Source organism: Bombyx mori, chromosome 12 (genome assembly GCF_030269925.1).
Source record: "Bombyx mori chromosome 12, ASM3026992v2".
NCBI classification, from domain to species: Eukaryota; Metazoa; Arthropoda; class Insecta; order Lepidoptera; family Bombycidae; genus Bombyx; species Bombyx mori.
In genome coordinates this window covers 6,086,380-6,109,744 of record NC_085118.1, presented here as the reverse complement: position 1 = coordinate 6,109,744, position 23,365 = coordinate 6,086,380, and positions in this window count along the sequence as shown.

Sequence of the window (23,365 nt, the reverse complement as noted above, 5' to 3'; positions counted from 1 at the left end):
TTTTAATAACGCTATGTCGAGTATATCCGGGCGATGCGCGATATTTAGCGGGTAGTGAGTCGGGGTTAGCGGAGCGACGATATCGAAGGCGAGATCATCGACTAACGCGTCAAGCCGCCTGCCATTCGGGGTTGTGGTGTGTGAGTTCCACCTGATGTGTTTACAATTTAGGTCGCCCGCCAGAATGACAGAGCTCCCCATGCCGAGCAGCGCCTCGATATCACTGCTTAGAACGATCTTATCCGGTGGAAGATAAACGGACGCGATAACGATCGGCGCGTGTCCCGTCAGTGAGATTCGGCACACTGATGCTTCGATATTAGCGAGCGCGGGAGGGTCGAGCGGGACGCAATGCAGGGCTCTTCTATAGTAAATGACGGTACCACCACCACGAGCAGAGAGCCTGTCGTTCCTGACCATGTTATAGTTCGCGATTTTAGGGTCACGGCGCGCGGGCTTAAGTAGGGTCTCCTGCACTAAAAATATATCAATTTGATGGTCACGCAAAAAGTCAGAAACCTGATCACGTTGATTTGCGAGACCGTAAGCGTTAAAAAATCCTATCGTTACGGATAGGGGCTTTATTCTACTTATATACGCCATTGATTACCGGCGGAGTGAGGGGAGGACGTACGTATTTAATGACGCGTATACGTCGGCGTATTCTTGCACAACGGCGATAAAGTGTTGTGCAGTGGAAGCAGCGCGAATGGCGTCGCCCAAAGCGTTAACGCGCTCAAAGTTGATCGACTGAAAGAAGTCGATCGCTAAAGCGAGATTGTCGGACGCGGTCGGAGGGCAAGTCGCGGGAGAGGGACGAGTTGCGGGAGCGGGACGAATCGCGGAGGAGGGAGTTGTAACCGTGTTCGTGTACGACAGCGGTTTCGCCCAAGCCGAGACACTGGGCACCGGCGCCGGAACGAACGCTGGCTTAGCCTGCGACACAGAGGGTGCCGAGGCTTTGATGTCTGGGCCGGAAGCTCGGAGGCGGTTTTGGCGGGCGACGCGGCGATTTATTTTCGGGGCTCGGGGGCATCCGCGGTAATTTGCGGGGTGACCCTGTGTTCGACACAGGACGCAGCTAGGCGGTTCCGTCGCGGTTTTTTGATCGCGAGTGCATAGGGCCGTGGCGTGATCGCCTAAGCACTTGACGCATCGGGGGCGCGCGTGACAGTTACGGGAAGAATGCCCGTATAATTGGCAGTTATGGCACTGGCTAGGTGTGCCTTTCTTGTGTGGGGTTTCGACTGCGATACCGGAAAGGCTACAGACCGTTCGGATGTTGAATATTTGCTTACCCTCGGGGGTAGGCTGGAGGGCGACGAGAACCATATTATATGGCTCCCTTCCGCGGCCTGTGTGCATGCGGTGTACGGAGTTAACCGGTAGGCCTTGTTCGAGAAGGTCGGCCTTGACGAGCTCGGCGTTCAACTCTTTAGGGATGCCACGTATGACGGCACGGAGTTCGCGCTCCTCCTGGAGCGTATATGTGTGGAAACTTATACGCTCCTTACGGAGGTAAGAAGAGAGGGCCCTATGGTCGTCGGGTGTTCGAACCTTAATTTGAATGCCGTTCGCGAGGTTACGGGCATTCGTGAAATTGATATTTTTGGCCTTAAGGGCCAGGGAAACTCGTTCCCAAGCTGCCTTCTCTTGAAGGATTACCGGGGGAGGGGTCTGGGTTTTATTTTGTGCCACCGGACGCGGCGACGGAGTGGCACGGGCTGGAGGCGCAACGGGAGTCTGAGGGCGGGGGCGCGACGCGTTCGCGGCTTTGCTAATTTTAGCGGCCGCGGGAGCTCGAGACTCCGCGGCACGCTTCTTACCCTTTTGCACCAGGGTGAATCCATCCGTCGATGAGGCGGGGGCGAGGTCGACCTCCATCTCCGAGTCAGAGTCGGAGGACGAGGAGGCGGGCGCAGGTGACCTACGAGTAGGTGTTTTGGAGGGCGTGACGGAGGCCGCGGATGATCGCGATGCTGGAACGGTGACCACGGCGGACGACGCAGCAGTTTTACTCGCCAGTATAGGCGACGCGGGAACGGCAGGCACGACGGAGGCTGCGGTGCTCGATGCAGAAGCTTTGCACGCAGGTACAGGCGACGCAGGAGCAGCGAGCTCGGCGGAGTCCACGAGAGGGCTCGCGGTGTGATCGGCCTTGAAGGCCTGAAACTCTGAAGTGAGCTTTGGGTAGCGAAGCCGGAGAAATTCCGCAAATACAGCGTCCATGATGGCTACGTGCCCAGGTGGGGCTACCCTGGGTCTTAGAAAACACTCGCCTTGCGGCGAGGCCCCAACTTCTCGGACCTGAGCAGTTCTATTGAACACAGGTGGCGATGCGGCACGATTACTACAGGACAAAGAAAAAGCACAACAAAACGGAAATAACAAAAGAAACAAACAGAAACAAAACAATTAAACACTTCCAGGAAGACAGTTTGTCGGCAGATGTACCACGAACACAGAAATAACGAAAGGAAACAAAACAAATAAAAACTTCCAGGAAAAACACTTGGTCGGCAGATGTACCACGAACACAGGCCGCGCGAACAATGGCCGGGCTAACAAAAGCCGGGCGAACAAAGGCCGGGCGATCGAGTGGTCGATGAGCACGTCCGCGCGTGACGGGTGCCTCTATCGGAATGGTATTGATGATCTATATCTATACTACTATTATAAAGAGGAAAGATTTGTTTGTTTGTTTGTTTCGAATAGGCTCCGAAACAACTGAACCGATTTGAAAAATTCTTTTTCCATTAGAAGCCGACATTGTCCCTGATAGGCTACTTTTTTTATAATTTTTTTTATTTTATTTTTTGGTTTCATGTGTGTTTTAATGTTTCCGAAGCGAAGCGAGGGCGGGTCGCTAGTGTGTTATAAAATAAAAATCCAAAAGTTTATCATTCGTTTAAGCTTTTACGGGCACTTAAAATCGTCATAGTTTCACCAAAAATTCAAAATGTAATTTCGCCCCTGGAAAGAATCAGCAAGAAGCTCATAAGTTGCCCTATCCTCTTTTAAAGCATATGTGGCTAATTATGTGAACAACAGCTGGTCTTATTTTTAAGATTGTAGAGTCAATATTTCGATACAATTTCAATATAATATTAATAAAATCAAATTTTGTTAAGTAGTTCAACTCAACACAATTTGCATTATGCGTCAAAAAATAACTAATAATTTCCCTTTCAGTCACATAGCCATTGATGAAACAGGAAATGTTATAATTTTGTTTCATTCAGACCCACTCGAAATTAAAACGTGTTCTTAGTCAAATGTTATAATTTATTAAAGCAACAAAAATCCCAAAAGTAATATCCATTGAAGCGTATTTAACATTGAAAAGTACATTAGAGATTGGCTCTACTTTGTTTATAAAATATTTATCGATGGTATTTATTTTTGCTGTGAGGTGTTTAATCAGAGACTTGTCTCTGAGTAGCCTATGAGGTGTAAACGTTCAGTAGGAACTTATGTTTTCAATTGTTTTAGCGTATAGCTTTATACCAGCTAGTTTAGATACTTGCCTAAGATGAACTCTTAGATAACAGGGCTTACATTCGGTAGAATTACATTAATTTACTGGTGGTTAAATTAATAGCATTTACTGGTAATAGAACCACTTGTAAGTCCGCACGGGTAGGCACCACCTATTTCCCCCGCCTATTTTTGCCGTGAAGCGGTAATGCGTTTCAGTTTGAAGGGAGCCGTTGTAACTATACTGAGACCTTAGAACTTATATCTCAAGTTGGGTGGCGCATTTACATTGTAGATGTCTATGGGCTCTAGTAACCACTTAACAACAGGTGGGCTAAAATCTACACCAGGTGAGCCGTTGCTCTTGCCCTATAGCTATTTTGTTGGTCGGCTTAGATTCTAAATTGAGGGTATAGGCAGCATGTACATAGGTCGATAGCTACCCCGCATGGTTATCACTTTATGGAAGCATGCAGCCTTATAGTCGTAATCGTCCACTGTATACGAAATACGAATTGACTACACTTAACGTTAATTCTCCAGATTCCCTATATTATAAGATTGTAGCGTGCAACATTCGGGTGCACTCGGGCGTCATCGGTCGCGATCGGAGTTCCCGAACGCGCAGGTGTCCCGTGACGTCAGATGGCGAGATTCGCGCGCGTCGATTTAAGTGGATTGTAAAACGTATTATAATTTTAGTTTTAATTGGTGTCTTCTAGTGCCCAGCGACTTGTTTACTCTATTTACTTTTTATTAGAACATTGTACACATAATATTATAACATTATATTATTGTTAAATTGGTGTGTTTGACTTTTATGTGTTCGGAGCATAATATCCCGAGAGTACAAATAACAAACTACAGTGGTGACCCCGACGCGATTCAGTGTACAAGTTATAAAATTAAATATAATAAATCGTTGTATTAACAAGAAAGACTTAGTGATGACTTCAAATAGTGACAAGATGGAAAATGCGAGCGAGGTTTGTCGTGTTGGCGTTAAAGTCCCGCCATTTTGGCCTAATGAGCCCGCGTTGTGGTTCGTACAATTGGAAGGACAGTTCGCGCTTTCAAATATCACGGTTGATGCGACAAAATTTTACCACGTCTTGGCAAATCTAGATTATAAATACGTGTGTGAAGTTAAAGACATTATAACTAATCCGCCAACGGAAAACAAATACGAGAAGATAAAAACGGAGTTGATTTCGCGGGTATCTGCGTCCCAAGAACAACGAGTGAGACAGCTTCTTACACATGAAGAACTGGGCGACAGAAAACCGTCACAATTTTTGCGACACTTACGAAATCTAGCTGGATCAGATGTACCTGACGAGTTCATTCGGTCATTGTGGACGAGTCGTTTACCTAGTCACGTACAAGCGATTATAGCAGCGCAAGTCGATCTCCCTCTAGACTCAGTCGCTCAAATTGTTGATAAAATTCATGAGATTACGCTCCAACCTCAGAATCAAGTGGCTGCAATGTCTACGGCAGTTCCCACAACCGAAGTTTCTTCTTCTACGTTTACTATGGAACAACTGACACGCCGCATTGATGATCTCGCAAAGAAGATGGACGAGCTGTCGGCTATTTCCCATTCGCGCTCGAGAACTCGAGCACAGTCCCCGCGCTGGCGTCAACGATCCCGAAGCCGCTCCAGCGTAGATACTAGGCACTGCTGGTACCATCGACGTTTTGGTAACAAATCTACGAAGTGCCGGGAGCCGTGTTCCTTCAGAGAGGGAAACGAAACAAGCAGTCAGTGAAGACGGCGACTCCTGACTGCGGTAGTGTGACAGCTGGCCGTGTTTTTGTAACCGATCGTAAGACAAAAGTGCAATATTTAGTTGACACCGGTTCAGACTTATGTGTTTACCCGTATAAGTGCGTACAAAATCGACAATGTGTGAAAACAGACTATAAACTGTATGCAGCAAACGGTTCAACCATAAACACGTTCGGTTGGATAAACATTTCTTTAGATTTTGGACTTAGACGTGCATTCTTTTGGCGTTTCGTTATAGCCGACGTCGGCAAGCCTATTATAGGCATAGATTTTTTGTCGCATTATAACTTATTAGTGGATGCTAGACATCACCGTTTGATAGACAATATAACGTCGCTCAGTGCTCACGCTCAACCTGCGTCAACCGATTTATATCAAATTAAGTCTGTTACAGGTACTTCACGCTATCATGATTTGCTTTCTCAGTTCCCGGACATCACTCGTCCGGCTGGGGACCTGTCTAAGCGTAAAATTAAACATAATACGTTTCACCACATCCGTACCACTCCAGGGCCACCAGTATTCAGTCGTCCTCGTCGTCTAGCACCGGATCGACTCCGAATAGCCACCCGTGAGTTCGAGGATATGGTAAGAGCAGGTATTGCAGTAAGATCAGACAGTCCATGGTCATCGCCATTACACTTAGTTCCGAAGAAAAATAATGAGTGGCGCGTGTGTGGCGACTATCGGGCATTAAATGCACGTACAATACCTGACCGATACCCGGTCCGACATATAGGTGACTTTTCACATAACCTATTTGGGTGTACCGTCTTCAGCAAAATCGATTTGATCCGAGCTTATAATCAATTACCGGTAAACCCAGCAGATATAGCGAAAACAGCTGTTACGACTCCTTTCGGATTATTTGAATTTCCGTTTATGAGCTTTGGTCTTTGCAACGCAGCTCAAACATTTCAACGCTTCATGGATGAAATCTTGAGAGACCTTGACTTTTGTTATCCTTATATCGATGATATTTTAATAGGGAGCCAGAACGAGACATTGCACCTGGAACATCTGAAGAAAGTATTTCAACGTCTCCAGGACCACGGCGTTGTTATTAATGTTTCGAAATGCGTGTTTGGTGAGCCCCAGGTAGATTTTTTAGGCTACGCCGTATCATCTTCGGGCACCAGACCGCTTCTTCAGAAAGTGGAGGCGATCCAGAACTTCCCGCAGCCGAAAACTATTAAAGAATTACGAAGATTTCTGGGTATGGTTAATTTCTATAGACGTTTCATGCCTAAAGCTGCAAATATCCAAGCTCCGCTCCATAATGTTTTATCCGGCCCAGCTTTAAAACCCCGTACGCCTATTACCTGGTCAGCTGAACTGCTGGAAGCCTTTATCGCTTGTAAGAAAAGTTTAGCTGAAGCGACATTGCTAGCTCATCCTAACCCATCGGCAGCTTTGATACTCTGTACGGACGCTTCTGATAATGCAATCGGTGCCGTACTACAGCAAAAGACAGATGAAGGGCAACAACCACTCGGATTCTTTTCAAAAAAACTGAACAAAGCTCAAAGAAAGTATAGTCCGTTCGATAGAGAGTTGTTAGCTATCTATGAAGCAGTGAAGCACTTTAGACATATGGTGGAAGGCAGAGTTTTCACTGTGCTTACAGATCATAAACCCATAGTCTCAGCATTCCAAAAAGCATCAGAAAACTGTTCTCCGCGGCAATTTCGCTATTTTGATTTTGTGTCACAATTTACAACCGATGTACGACATATTTCAGGAGACGATAACGTAGTGGCAGACGCTCTTTCCCGCACAGAAGCAATTACGAGTGAGCTTGATATGCATGCTTTAGCATCTTCGCAAAAAGACGACCAAGAACTTCAAAAACTGCTAGAATGCGGCTCTTCACTTGACCTGCAGAAAATCAACATTTCTGGTTCGGGTGAGAGCTTATATTGTGATACTCGTAGCCCTTCTCCTCGACTTTATCTGACGTCACAGTTTCGTAAACAAGCGTTCGATAATATTCACGGGTTGAGTCATCCAGGAGTAAAAGCTACTGTAAGATTGATGACACAGAAATATGTCTGGCCTAGCATTAAGAAGGACTGCAGCAACTGGGTACGCACCTGTCTCCCGTGCCAGCGCGCAAAAATCACACGGCATATACAGTCTCCGGTACATGCGTTTATTCCTCCATCTAATAGATTTAGTCACGTTCATATAGATCTCATTGGGCCTCTGCCAGTTTCACACGATTTCAAATACTGTCTTACAGTAGTGGACAGGTTTACACGTTGGCCAGAGGTTATGCCGCTCTATGATATCAAAGCTGAGACAGTGGCAAGAGCTTTCGTTACGGGCTGGATATCACGTTTTGGCTGCCCAGAGAAAATTACGACGGACAGAGGTAAACAGTTCGATGCACATTTGTTTAAAGAACTTTCTAGATTAACAGGAACCCATCATATTCAGACAACAGCGTATCATCCAGCCGCAAATGGTATGGTCGAAAGATTCCACCGCCAGCTCAAATCCGCAATTATGTGCCACGAGAACGATGAATGGTATGAGGTTCTACCTTGGGTACTTCTTGGAATACGTTCGGCATGGAAGGAAGATGTTGGTTCGTCATCTGCAGAGTTGGTGTATGGAGAGCCCCTACGATTACCGGGTACATTTTTCAACACCTCGACAACAGAAGTCGTAGACCATAATGATTTTCTTTCCCGTCTAAGAGCCTACATCCGAAAGATTAAACCAACGCCTGTGATACATCATGGTACTTCTCCAGTTTTCATAAGTAAACAGTTATCATCTTCAAATCAAGTTTTTCTCCGCCAAGACGCTATTAGAAAACCTCTGCAGCCGCCATACACAGGACCCTATACGGTACTAGAACGTCAAGATAAATATTACAAATTAGACATCAAAGGAAAGCCTGCCACGGTGTCATTAGACAGATTGAAGCCGGCGTACATCTTAAGCGACTCGGAATCTCACTTTGCTGATTCACCTCCAAGCATTTCACGTTCAGTGCAAAGAACGAAATCTGGACGTCAAGTACGCTTTACCGATTCTTATCGACCGTAACAGTCTCCGGGGGGGCTGATGTAGCGTGCAACATTCGGGTGCACTCGGGCGTCATCGGTCGCGATCGGAGTTCCCGAACGCGCAGGTGTCCCGTGACGTCAGATGGCGAGAATCGCGCGCGTCGATTTAAGTGGATTGTAAAACGTATTATAATTTTAGTTTTAATTGGTGTCTTCTAGTGCCCAGCGACTTGTTTACTCTATTTACTTTTTATTAGAACATTGTACACATAATATTATAACATTATATTATTGTTAAATTGGTGTGTTTGACTTTTATGTGTTCGGAGCATAATATCCCGAGAGTACAAATAACAAACTACAAGATGATGCATCAGTAATAGATTCTACCGGTTTGAACAAGTTAAAACTGGACCTTGTAAGCTCTTCTGTCTGTTTACAAGTTAAACTGATAATAAGGGAAAATTTATTATATTTAAATAATAACTTTTTAATGCATTTACTATTTATCTAAATGAATATTATGTTAAGATATTCACGATTTTAGTTTCGAAAACATTATTTTTCTCTAAAATTTATTTAGCTTTATTCTGTATTACTGATACTTATTAACAGAAATACTCTCTACTCTCAAATCGATTTTTATCGCATAAAATATTCCACTTAAATCGGGTATCGATAACTCAGCCGCATTGTTCATTTCCCATCCCTATTTAGTCGAAGCTCAAAGAACGTATTATCATATAAATAATTCACCGTATCTTTTCACCGTATTATGTCATTTACGGCGTTACCTTTTAGATGAGTATTTACACAAAAGAAGAACGAATCAAAAATGATAATGGTATGCAAATCTTGGGATCGTTTTAGAGGCTGCAACGAGATATCTTTATGAAGCGTTGCGTATTTAGAATTTAAGCTACAAAATGAATAAGTGATGTGAATAATGGTTTCTTAATTTCTCAGCTGACTATATTTTTTTTATAGGAACAAGAAGATTTAAATACACTTTAATATTGCGATTAAAATCGTACTAACCTATAATTGACATCGTCGGTTAGTTATTTTATTTCTATCATCTACTATTGTAATTAATTATCATGTCTCCATGTCTTATCACCAGATGGACTGAATGCTCTTCTGTCTATGATTGCATTAACAATCTCATCAACTATGTGTTTCATTATCTGGATTTAAGTGTATAAGCAATTTTGCATTAATATATCTACGCAACTGACCTCAGATGACCCGATTTAATATTGAAGAATTATTTACGAAACAAAAGATACGCGACCTCTGTATCTTTCTTTACCTACTATTTAGCATATTATTTGACCATATTTTAAACTTTAACCAAGGATGCCAAGTATCTGCATAAAAGGTTGGTCATAAAATTCAAACATTATAAAACATTATTGGCATAGCAGTATAAATTATTGTTATCTACTTAAGGTGGATTTTTTGCCTTTGAGTGCCGACGAGCTTTCAAAGCATCTGATAGTGACTATTGATCTTCAATCATGGACAGCAATGTGAGAGGAAAAGGCAAGCCGTAACTTCTACCGAGGACTCTACTATATTAAGCATTACTTGAAAACTGAAATATTATAGCGGTAAGGAATCGTGCACGGGTGATTTTGGACATAAATGAACTAGTAAAACGCACTGTGAATGAACATAGCGATTTAAGGCAGAAAAGGTGAACTTTGTTACGGTAACGGTCACCGCTATGATTATAAAAAGAAGAAAACGGGAACGTATCTGAGAACATTAGGAGAATTGGGAACAGCTCAGGGAACATTTTTCAGACCAATTTCCATTTTTTGTTATTGCTTAAATGGACGAGCTCACAGCCCACCTGGTTTTAAGTGGTTACTAGAGCCCATAAACATCTACAACGTAAATGCGTCACCCACCTTGAGATATAAAGTTCTAAGGTCTCAAGTATAGTTACAACGGCTGCTCCATCCTTCAAACCGAAACGCATTACTGCTTCACGGCAGAAATAGGCAGGGTGGTGGTACCTACCCGTGCGGGCTCACAGAAGGTCCTACCACCAGTAAATATTCCTAATACTTCCATTAAATATACGACATAAAACGCTGATATTTAAAGTCCCTTCGCCCTATTCTGCAAGAAGTCATATAGTTGAGGTAGCTGGTATTTCGAAATACCTGCCCGGGTGAGACCTATACGGTCGGGTAGGCTCCATAATCTTGACTATTTTATCTGTGAATCGGTTATGGGGTTATGAGTTCGGCGACTATTTCGATACCAGATTGGTAGCGAATTCATATGTCTGTCCGTCTGCAGTGATAAAAACTTTTGTCAATGTTTCCAAAGAAATTAAGTTTTCTTTTTTAATATACGTGAGATGAAATTGCACGGGCAAACCGCCCGGGCGGCGACGACGCAGAAAAAAACTTATTTTACGATTTCCGTTCAGCGAAGTATCGCTCCATCGAACTGTTTGTTGGCTTGCGTAAAATTCTATTATTTATTGCGCTTGTTATAACTTTCCAGAAAATAAACGTTTGATCGTATTTATTGGTCAATTCTTAAATTTTCAATTCAATGAAAGTTATATTGTTGGTTGATTCTTAAATTGTATTGGATTTTCTCGGTGAAACGAACTTAACTTTTACTCGATAATTCAGTTGAATCGAAAAAATACCTATATTTAAAACTAAATTTTTTTCGTAAATTGTTAAATATAAAATTGTATAATGAGAAAGCCCTGTGTTTACTTCTTTATTTTTTACGGCGTGGATAAGTTAACGACCTCACTGCTCATCTGATATTAAGTCTTTACAGGAGCACATAACTGTATAAACTATTATATGTATGTATGTGTGTATATATGTATGTATATGTATATGTGATTTTGTATATATGTAGATATACTTTTTTTTGTATGTATTCGTAACCAAATATAAATTTCATTGTACCTACCACTATTTACTCTGCACTACCTTTGGTTGACTGGTAGAGAATGCCTTAGGCATTAAGTCCGCCAATGTAAATTTTACATGAAGTGTAATAAATAAATAAAAATAACTGTATTGTATAATGTACTTTTATGATATAATCCCGTGTTTTATATTGTTATTGTATTATTTCCGAAGTTTCAAACATTTTGCAGTTTTCGTTCTCACGGACGACTATTAGAAGACAGAAAAAACTACTGTATAAAGTATAATGTTTAGTTTACAGTTCAAATTAGGACGCAGTACTGCTTCACTCATCACGCAGGAGTCAGTCACCGTCGTCGCTATAGACACTTTCTTACGGGTTCATCAGATCTAACTAATACTAATAAGTAACTAAAACATGAGACCTTAGAACTTATATCTCAAGGTGGGTGGCGCATTTACGTTGTAGATGTCTATGGGCTCCAGTAACCACTTAACACCAGGTAGGCTGTGAGCTCGTCCACTCATCTAAGCAATAAAAAAAAAAAAAAAAAAAACAACACTTGAGTTAGACGCCTTCCGCTCTAACACTAAGAGTAGAGTCCCACGTAACCGTACTCGTCGAACTGGGCAAAGAGTTTGACGTGCAACCTACCTAAACATAAGCCCGTTGAGTTTCTCGCCGGATCTTCTCAGCGGGTCGCGATTCCGATTCGGTAGTAGATTCATTCGCGAAGCAGCTACTCTTGAGTTGTTAGGTCTCCCTTGGAGGCGCTCGTGTAGCTGTTAGCAAATCCCGCCCCTTCTGGCTGAGGCCTTGCTCGCCCACCTGTCTTTGTGAAACTGGAAAGGCACAACCAGTAAATCCTCAATCTTAAAAATAAAAATCTTACGTTACGGACGTTTTTTACCGGTTAGGGTACCCCTCCGCATCGTGCCAAAAGGAACTTCGTTCCAAAAAATACTGCTACGCTATAGATGACACTATATATCGATTCATTTATGCAAGCATACAATACTGCCAATACAAGTAATGAAATTGCATTGGAAAGCGTTAGTAGAGTTTTCAAAAACGTAAAGCGCTCGTTAAAGCCAATCGAATAAATCTTTTTGGTGGTGATCTTAACGATTTTTATTTACATTAAAAAAATAGCCGCAATGTTTCGCAGTCAACGCTCAAAATGCAAACAAGTATTATTCTCAATAATTTTTCCATGCAATATCATGAATGTCACGCGTGACACACTACGTGTTACTTTTAACAAAGATCAAATCCGGGTGAAATGACATAGGCTGACAGCCTCCAAACGACCGGAGAACATTATCGCAAAATACCCTTAACTCGATTCGTTCATATAATATTCATGACATGATGCAATCTTTCAAAAATTGACACCTTTTTTCCAGGGGTTAACGCGTCCCTTCCCCAGTCGAGGCGAACAAGTTTTTTGTATTCGATTCGGTGAATAAATTACTGGACAATGGAACTTCGGGCTTTGCATTTAATTTATCATTGTGTTTAACACAAACTCTATCTGAATATTGTTCAGGTACCTTTGATAAATGTTAAGTTAGTTATTTTTTCCACCTGAATAGAGGTATAATGAATGTCAACCTTAAATTTATTCTAAGTAATATTTCACATTATCTCAACTATATTTTAACATAAACTTATAGATGCCCATTTTATATATTAGTACGTTGTCAAACGACCAAATGTTTTGCCAAAGAAAACTAGCAGATAGTCGCATTAAAACGATAAAGCACAAAACAAAAAATAAATAAAACATTTAACCTTAAAATGCTCTTAATATACCAAAATAGGATCCCGTCATGTGACAGATGCTGGAATTCAATTAAAAATTCAAATAACCACAGCGACCGCATACGAAATGAGATATCTGGTTTCCATTAGCGATATTGGTCAACACTACGAGTGGGGAAAAATTTTAGAGGGTTGACCTGTGTACACATTACTTAGTAATAAAGCTTTAAAACAAATAGCGTGTTCCCTGAGGAGCTCTACAAAGAGTGGAGAGGTGATCAAATAAGTCGGGAGAGGTGAGGACCGTCCCACGTCACTGCCGAACGAGTAACTCGAGTTGATTGTTTGTGCAGTGGACATGGATTTTTCCACTTGATTGTCTGATTTGATTTTCTTGAGGGCCTTCTTAGGTATCGAGCAAATACTTGTTGAAATGTACAGCTTATACTTATTGAGTTGTAATCTCTTTTATATATTGATTTGTACGGTCTAGAAGATTTTCTAGGATGCTGATTTTTTATGTTATTACTCTGTTAAGAAAGATTTAATTTAATTCAATCTTTGGTAATGAGAGTATTAAGCGGCAGGCAGCGGCTTGGCTCTGCCCCTGGCATTGCTGAAGTCAATGGGCGACGGTAACCACCCACCATCAGGTGGGCCGTATGCTCATCTGCCTACAAGGGCAATAAAAAAGGACTTTGTGGCAGTAACAGCCACCACAATTCTGCCAATGTCAACTTAACATATGTACCGTGTATCGGAACGCACCAGAACTTGACATTTGTCAAAAGCCCCGCGTTTTTCTCTCTTCATGTGGCGTCATTACATTCGTTTGTCGTGTACACAATAAATTTTGCAATTAAGGAGTTTTGTGCGGACCATTTAGTTTGATTTGCTAACATACTCTGTAAGCACGAGTGTAAATCCAGCAAGTATTATAATATCATTGTCTTATTTCCCTCCTACCACTTATTTAATTCCAATAATTTTCTTGAGCAATTGGGTTGCTGGTGAGCTTATAGGGTCTACCTAATCATTATATTTATATACTTTTTTTGTATTTAATGTTTTGCATTGTTTTTTTATTTTTATGGCTTCTAAGAATACACTCTCTTTCTCTCTCTCTCTCTCTCTTCTCTCTATCTCTGTTTGTCTAATAATGCTTCTAATATGTCACTAGTGCGGCTCTGTGCTAGTCTGTCAATTTACAATAATAAAAATATATTACAAGAAACGCATTTTGTTTTCAAACCACGGTTTTACAGTCACAAGTGATACTGAAGCAGGGTGGAATAAAAGAAAGCGTTGATGGAATAAAAGAAAATTTTCTATTAAGGATTACACAACAGTATCTTCCCTCAGAGCGTTTCCTGACAATCTCACGACGCCGACAAGCGTTTCAAATCTCCGTCATTGTCCACTTGTCATTAAGTTTTTGTCTCTTCTCCCCTTCTTACAATAAGGAGGAACGGCCTAGATTATGACAAACAGTGACATTCAGATCGGAGAGCATGTTGTTTTAGATTTGCGTTTATAAATTAAAACTACTCGAGTATTTTCCTTTATTATTTCCTAATTCCCAGTAAGTGCTAAAATAAGCTTATATTTCTATTTCTATAATATCTGTCAGATGTAAGCTATGAAGATTATCGGCCATGGTCAAAGATTGGATTAAAATCAGTCTAAATTTAAATTTAAGAAGAAGAAAAGTATACCAAGGAAGCTAACGTTCAGCTGATTGTAGAATAGTAATAAGGTAGTTGAAAATAATTTGCGGTAGGTGGAAGAAGGTCAGAGTGAAACTGTTCAATATCTTCAGATTAAATTGTTAGATAAATTTACTGTAAAAGATACTTAATCTTTACAATTAATTTTGAGCTGTCAAAGACCGACTAAATTATGCTAAGTAGTTATAGGAGCCTACGATTACCACAACATGAATGTCACCACCCACCTTGAGACATGAGGTCGAAGTCTCAAGGACACTTTCCACCCACTACTTTCCTGGCTGTTCCACCCAGCAAACAGACAATCGTGATGGCTTCGCAGCAGAAACACATAAGGTGGTGTACCTGTGTATAAGGTGGTAAGTAAATGCCAGTTCACATGATAGTTAAAGAACGCTGCTGTCTATTCTCCTGTGATATCCTTACTCACCTTTTACGACACCCATGGGATGAGTTATGATGGCGCTATTATAGCCCATATAGGATATAGCCTAATTATCTTGTAAAATATTTATAAAAGTAGGTAATTAGTTGTTTGTTAGTGCTTAACTTGCTATGCTATGACAACATGCTATACTTCTAATGTATTTATGAATATCAGAAAATTACTTATTTTCTTTTTTTTTTTGCTTAGATGGGTGGACGAGCTCACAGCCCACCTGGCGTTAAGTGGTTACTGGAGTCCATAGACATCTACGACGTAAATGCGCCACTCACCTTGAGATATAAGTTCTAAGGTCTCAGTATAGTTACGACGGCTGCCCCACCCTTCAAACCGAAACGCATTACTGCTTCACGGCAGAAATAGGCAGGGTGGTGGTACCTACCCGTGCAGACTCACAAGAGGTCCTACCACCAGTAAAATAATAAATAAATAATAAAAGAACTAATGATAATATTTTATTTTATATAATAGTCACGAATGTTGTACAAGCGTGTCAGCAGTGTGTCAGGCACTTAGATTTAACGACCACCATAGTCGACAACAAATGGTTGCGGATTGACGTCACATTTATTCCGTTGACGTATACTGTTATTGTGCAGATTTATTTGTTTCCGACAGAACTAGGAAATGCCATTATAATGGGAATCATATTCTGACAGTTTCTTTAATCTGTCATTATGATGTTCCGCTTGGGAAGTGCAAAAGATAGAGGAATAATTTAGTTGGCGTTTTCTTATTTATCTTTGCTCATTATAGCTTCGTAACTTCGATAATAAGTGGGAAATTGGAATCTTCACGAGTATAAGAAATAGTTCTATTAATGTTAAAGTTACTTACTAATTTTATATCGAATCAAGAGAATGAGATTTTGTTTTTCATTACGTGGATTGGTGGATGGGTCGCGGCTCTTCTGCTAATCAGCGCTTACTGGAGCCCATACGCAACACAACGTCAATGCTTCCACCCACCTCAAGGCATGATATCGAAGTCTCAGCATTATTGTATAAAGCTTGCCTCAACCTTCAAACCGAAACTCGTGATCGTTTCGCTGTAAAAATTAGACTTTTTATCATCAGACTGCTTGATAGGACATACTAAAACTTACATGACTAATTTAATATACTAATAATACTACAAGAAGATGTTTCTGATTTGTTATTCGTTGGCTTATAAACTCTCGATATGTTTGATGTTATAATAATAATTAAATTTAAGCGTGAAGGGGCAGCCAATCACGGCTGATGTCAAGTCGATACCGAATCCCACCTATTTATTCAAAATTTACAGTGTCGAGGACCCTAGAAAATAGGAAATAGGAAATAGAAAATAATCAATCAGAAATCGAAAAAAAATGGTTTGGGAAATCAGTAGAAGATACATGAGCCAAGAACATGATTACAATTTTCGACTTTGAGTAATATTTTATTACGTATTATTTATACTATAGGTTTTTCAACATCATTATCAGATTACAGATATCTACTGCAGGATACAGGCCTTTTTCAAACTTCGCTTCGATGACCAATATTATTATTAAAGGTATGCATTATGTATGTATCAATGGCATGACTGCCATTTACTGGTTACTGGTGGTAGGACCACTTTACTGGTGGTAGGACCACTTGTGAGTCCGCGCGGATAGGTACCACCGCCCTGCTTATTTCTGCCGTGAAGCAGTAATGCGTTTCGGTTTGAAGGGTGGGGTAGCCGTTGTAACTATACTGAGACTTTAGAACTTGTATCTCAAGGTGGGTGGCGCGTCTATGTTGTAGATGTCTATGGGCTCCAGTAACCACTTAACATCAGGTGGGCTGTGAGCTCGTCCAACCATCTAAGCAATAAAAAAAAATAAAAAATAAAGACGATATAGTGTATTCGGTGTGTGTGCTTTATTACTTTTTTTTTTTTTTATTAGCTATAAGAAATGACGGAGGTCCGTCTGCACCAGCGCGTGTTAGCAATTTACCCTGCCAATAGAAGCAATCAGCAAATAATTTTGAAATAAAACAAAAAAAAATATTTTGACTGAATAAGTCAAAAATCAATTTCAATTAAGTATAAAATGCAAATTCGACTCTACGTAATAAAAATTAAAATGGGCTTAACTTTGATTAGAATAGATTTAAATCTGATTACAAAACATTAAGATATGAAAACGCCGACTAAGCGTTACCCAATTATAATTATGATTAAAGGCCAAATGAGAAATACAAACGCTACAGTTATCGCGAATAAAATAAGTGGCCAATTTTCATCTGTTAAATTTTATTATAATCTTTTTTAATTATAAAACTACACTTTCGCATCATTTACTTTTAATTACGTAGGCTAGGTACGTGACTGAATTAAGAATTTCATAAGATTTCTTCATTTGCGAAAACTGAATAGGGAATCCTTTGGACTGTGGTTAACAATCTTACACGGGCGAACCGTTCTGAAAGCGATCGGAATTATATCGCGTTCGGGAATACTGCTGACGCCTCATGTGGATAAAGAAATTACGTGGATCTAAGTTCAAAATAGAAATGTCCTTATTCAATTTAGGGTTGATAATATTCAGCACGTCTTTTTCTTCCTAAACGGATCTGTAATGAGAAAATTGAATTTATAATAAATAATGTTTATGCAATATACAATTAAATTTTAACTGTTTAGTTCAGAATCAATATTGAACAATCTTTAACATCTTTCTTGCATATTATTTATTGTTTTGTTCAGTTCAGTTTTGTTGTTTTCACTGGTGGTAGGACCTCTTGTGAGTTCGCACGGGTAGGTACCACCACCCTGCACCCTGCACCACCCTTGTGAAGCAGTAATGCGTTTCGGCTTGAAGGTTGGGGCAGCCGTTGTAACTATACTGAGACCTTAGAACTTAGATTTCAAGGTGGATGACGCATTTACGTTGTAGATGTCTATGGGCTCCAGTGACCACTTAACACCAGGTGGGCTGTGAGCTCGTCCACCCATCTAAGCAATAAATAAATAAATTGTTTGGAATCAACCGCTGAAGCAATAAAATCGCCCGTCGTACTTTCATAATATTATTGCGTTTGTTATTAATTATTTTCGGTGTGCAATACACAACGCTGTACTCCAATATTAGTTTTTTAAATTAGTTGTAGCGTTTTTTAAATTGCTTTATTTTTTATTGGAATCTGTCCTAACAGGCAATTCGAAAATAAAAATAATGCAAAAATAAGTTTAAGAGCTCTCAAATTAAGGCGACCGTAAACAACAAATAAATTTCAATACAAACTAATTTATTAACTTACTAGCTGGACCCGCTCCGGCTCCGCTCGGGTCTTTAACAAAAAATTCTACGATATTTGACGTTGTTTTATTTTTTTAAATAAAATAACACTTATTCAGTCATAACAATAATAGTTAGACATATACTATCGGGACACTTTTTGTAAATAATAATGTGTTCTACAAAGTCGTAGTACATTATTTTCTTCTATCATCAATAGTTTTCGCGGGACACGCGATATAAAGAATATTTTAGGTATTTTTTTACATCTTGAATTACATTATTGGAGTTTTAGTAAAGATTATAGCCTATGTCACTCGGGAATAGTGTAGCTTCCAAACAGTGAAAGAATTTTTCAAATCGGTTCAGTAGTTTCGGAGCCTATTCAATACAAACAACTAAACAAATTTTTCCTCTTTATAATATTAGTATAGATAGAGCTTTCGTTATGAGGGCTGGTCAAATATTCCTCGATACTTCCACCCTTAGTATATTTTGTGTAATTCATCTGTCCCTCTACTCGTCATCTCTAAGCACTGCTTGCTCTATGGATCTTGGTCTGGGTAACCAATACCCCAGACCATTCTTATCCTTATAAAGTCGACGCTCTGACAATATGTATATCTAACTTTATGTGTAATGCAAAGCTTTTAATTTTCTATGCAAAAGTCACGGTATATAGCCTGGTATAACTTATGGCGGTGTTGTCTAGTGCCAAAATGTCGTGTGAATCCCGATAGTAAATGTATGAGCCGACTTCCACAAAGTCTTATGGCTTTATTAATTCCACTAACGATGTCCTCACAGACACAGCCCACTAAGTTTCTCGCCAGATCTTCTCAGTGGGTCGCGTTTCCGATGCGATGTGGTAGATTATGCGAAGTACTGCTCTTACCAGCGTCAGTGTTAGCATCACTCCGGTTTGAGCCCCTTGAGTTCACCTACTAGTTAAGGTTACGCTGAAATAGCCTCTCAAGGCTGTCAGCTTAGGCAAAAAAAAAAAAAAACGACATCTTTTAATACTGTTCGGTATATTCGTAAAGAACAATTGAAGCCGCATCTAGAAATCTTCAGCATCTACGTACGAATGTGAACGTGTACGCGCTTGCAATGATCAGCGTCGGGCGGACCGCGCTAACTTCATTACCTGAAACGGGTCTCGCATTGTAATAACACAACCACTATTTTATACACATTATTATTATTATGTCGCACCGTTTTCTGAGCTTCTGCGGAGTTTCAGTGAAAATTGAATGCGACGCGTGCGTGCGTTATTATCTCGATTTGTAGATCAGAAATACAAGACATAAGTAATCAATACTCTTCCGTTTATTGAGAGTTTGATGGTTATTGTTTTTGCCGATAGTACATCACTTCGTATTTACAATCAATAGGATTACAACTTGTTTAAGCTAAGCTAAGCTAAGCTAAGATAATTTTGTATTGTAAATATAGTGTGTCATAACTTTATTTAATAAAGTCTAAATAGAGTACGTCCAAATTTTACGATAATCGTTTTTATTATATTCAATTATCATAGCTTAGAATCACATCGGAGCAAATGACGATGTTAAGGTAAGTCACATTACGAGTAATAATAATGTTATTTAAACAGTATGCGAGGTCGATTAGTGAGTTTAGATACAGCGACCGTTAAGCTACTGATGGCGCCTTTAATGGTGTCTGCCGCGTATTTCACTCTTATTATCTATTTACAGCCCGCATTTTATTATTGGGGTTAAGATGGTCGGATCAGGATATAAAAGCTGTAGTACAGAGGTTGGGCGGGGCGTTGAGAACGAGTGAGATCGGACGGCTGTTAAGGGATGTTTTTACGACCATCAAACGATACTTTGTGAGATGGCATCCGGTTGTTACGTTGAATCGTAAAACTGGACGTTGTAACTCATGTTTTACGCGTTCATTTTTTCACTAAATATGTTTTTTTTTTTTTAATAGCTAATTTGTATAGTTTTTATTTTTTCAAAAAAACAGAGAAACATCTACGTTTAAACACGAATTTTTAACACATACAAGAAGCAGATAGCCCTAAGATTTTTTTTTTTTCTGACTGACTCAGTGGTGCAGTAGATAGCGCCCCTAACTCTTGCGCCAAGGGTGGTGGGTTCGATTCCCACGTTGGGCAAACATTCATGTGATGAACGGGTTTGTTTGCTTATTGTCTGTGTGTTTATTATCTATATAGATATGTATATATTTAAACTTATATAAGTATGTTTGTCGGTATCTGGTACCCATAACACAGGGGATCCTAATTTGGGGCTAGGAGGCTCCCAGTTATTACATTATTATTATTTAATTGGAAAAAAAAAACTATGGCCTTGGCATCCTTCAGCCTGGAAGACTCATGGCGAAAACAGTTTGAATGGTAGTGCATATATACTCGTACATGAACGGATCGTTATGTCGAACCGTCAGTAATTACGCAACATACATATAAATATATGCTATTTCTTTATCATGAAAGTCATTCATGAATTATTATATATACAATAAAATTTTCATGTCTTATACATAAGAATAAAAGACCAGGCATTAAAAGTAAAATATAACTAAAAACTGAACGTAATAGGAAAATGTAGACGAAAAAAAAAGAGCAAAAATTAAAACACAAAATCATAAAGAACATCGACCGTACTGAGAAAGTTGCAGCTGCTCTCAAATCTTTTGTACGTGTTCAAGCCCCTTGCCAGTGTTTTTGGTGTTAATGAACAACTCTTTACATCTTACTTTGAAGCTAAGAGCTTAAAACAAGAAAGCTAACAATGTTCCGCTTTGTTTGAGCACCAGACACGAGCCCTAACTGTTCATTTACCGTTGATTAGTTATACAAGGTCTACTATTGTTTACAAATAATTCGTTTCGTTTCCTAATAAATATAATTTTTATAATCTATATATATAAAAATGAATTGCTGTTCGTTAGTCTCGCTAAAACTCGAGAACGGCTGGACCGATTTGGCTAATTTTGGTCTTGAATTATTTGTGGAAGTCCAGAGAATGTTTAAAAGGTAGATAAAAATATGAAAATGCTTGGAATTAAATAAAAATAACAATTTTCTTTTTCCTTTGATGTTTCCCCCGTCGGACGGATTCCTTTTGTTTGTTTTAAGTTTATTTTATACAAAAGCTTAGGTCTTTTGCTTATCGATTGAGGTACTACGAAGTCCACCGGGTCAGCTAGTGTATGATAGATATTGTCCGATTTTGTCTTGAGTTAAATAACGTAGTGTGTGAAGTACCGCGATTCTCAGATTAAATTTTCAGCACGTACCACTGGGAAGTGATTTTTAATTCTACACAAATATCTGCACAAGTTGGTTCACTAGCGTTCAGATAATTTTTGCCAGGTAGCAATTACGCGTTCCGATTCGGTGAAAAGAACAGTCGCTCTTATAGATACCAAGCTAAAGTAATAAAAAGTCATCAAAAAGGAGTTTGACTCATATTAATATGCTATCGTAAATAGGAAACGCTTTCTTTCTTAATTTTTTATTTGAAAAGATTATAGTGTACACGTTTTAAAAATGAAATATTAGGAAGAAGCCTTCAATTTTGTGGGCTTTTTATTACACGGCTTTATCCACTTTTTTCATCTAATTTAGCTGACAAATACAAACATGATAATTAATTAAAACAATTTTGACACTGATGGACATTTGAACGAATATTTTAACGCTTATTATAATAATACTAGCTGACCCGGCAAACGTTGTTTTGCCATATAAATTATTTCTAGGAAAGATAAATATTCTAGATACCGACTGCAGCGCCGTCTGCCGGGCTGATTTGTAAATCTAAACCATTCTCGAATCCACGTGAAGTTACACAGAAAATTTCATTAAAATCGGTCCAGCCGTTTATTTAGGAGCAGTTCAGTAACAAACACACGCACAGAAGAAATATATATAAAGATATGTAGAGGCATGATATAAAAAATAAAACAATAATTTAATTAATTAATTAAAATGATATTGAAATGTCAACAGCAAAGTTCGCGGAGGTCGAGCATTCTAAAGTGTGTTCTTAAATTACAGCAATAAGGGTTTTTATTAATAAACGTCCAACTCGACATTTGTAAGAGCTCGTTCAAAACATATTTAAGCATTTTGATTATTCAGAAAACGTTTTTAATTAAACGAGACTAGTAAAGTTTTTGCGTGGCATTAAAATTTTATAACCCTTTAATAAGGCGTAAAATTGCCATTAAAATATAGCTCGAATGGCCCATGTAAATGGTTATGGAAACCGCAATGTAATTTGTGATATGAATTAAGTTTGATGTATTTATTTATCGTGCGAGGTCTCTGCTGATGATTTAATTATTATTACAGTGAACTTGAAGCATAATTCTTTTTTTTAATTAATTGATATTGACCTAATGCCTTTGTTTATTTAACAAGGTTGGATTTTATTTAAGGTTTTCATAACTATCTTTTTTACACAAGAAATATTGCAATTGTATTAATAAATTTTTGTGATTTTTAGCATAAATCTGTGAACGTGCTCAGTTCTCACCTGATCCCAATCTCCGGTCGAAGTTTGAATTGTACTTACTGTACTTTGACTGTCTCACCCTTCAAACAAACCGCATAACTGCCAAAACTACATATGATTGCAAATACGTAGAAAAAAAACAATTTTTGAGCTAATTGTGAATATTATCAAATTGTTGAATAATAAAACATTCATTGTTCTTTAAGGTCATATTTTGCAATCAAAAGCTTGCTGATTGTTTGCTATTTTAATTTGTATTAGTACATTGCGCAGGTACAGTGGAAAATTTATCAGCACGTTATATTTCTTGGATTGCGACAAATCGCAAATACAAATACAAGGTACAAATACCTTCTTATGCCGTGCAATAATCCAATATTATAATATTATTCGTTATTGGAAATTCTTATCTATACTTCTATACTATAATAATATTGTAAAGAGGAAAGAATTGAATAGGCTC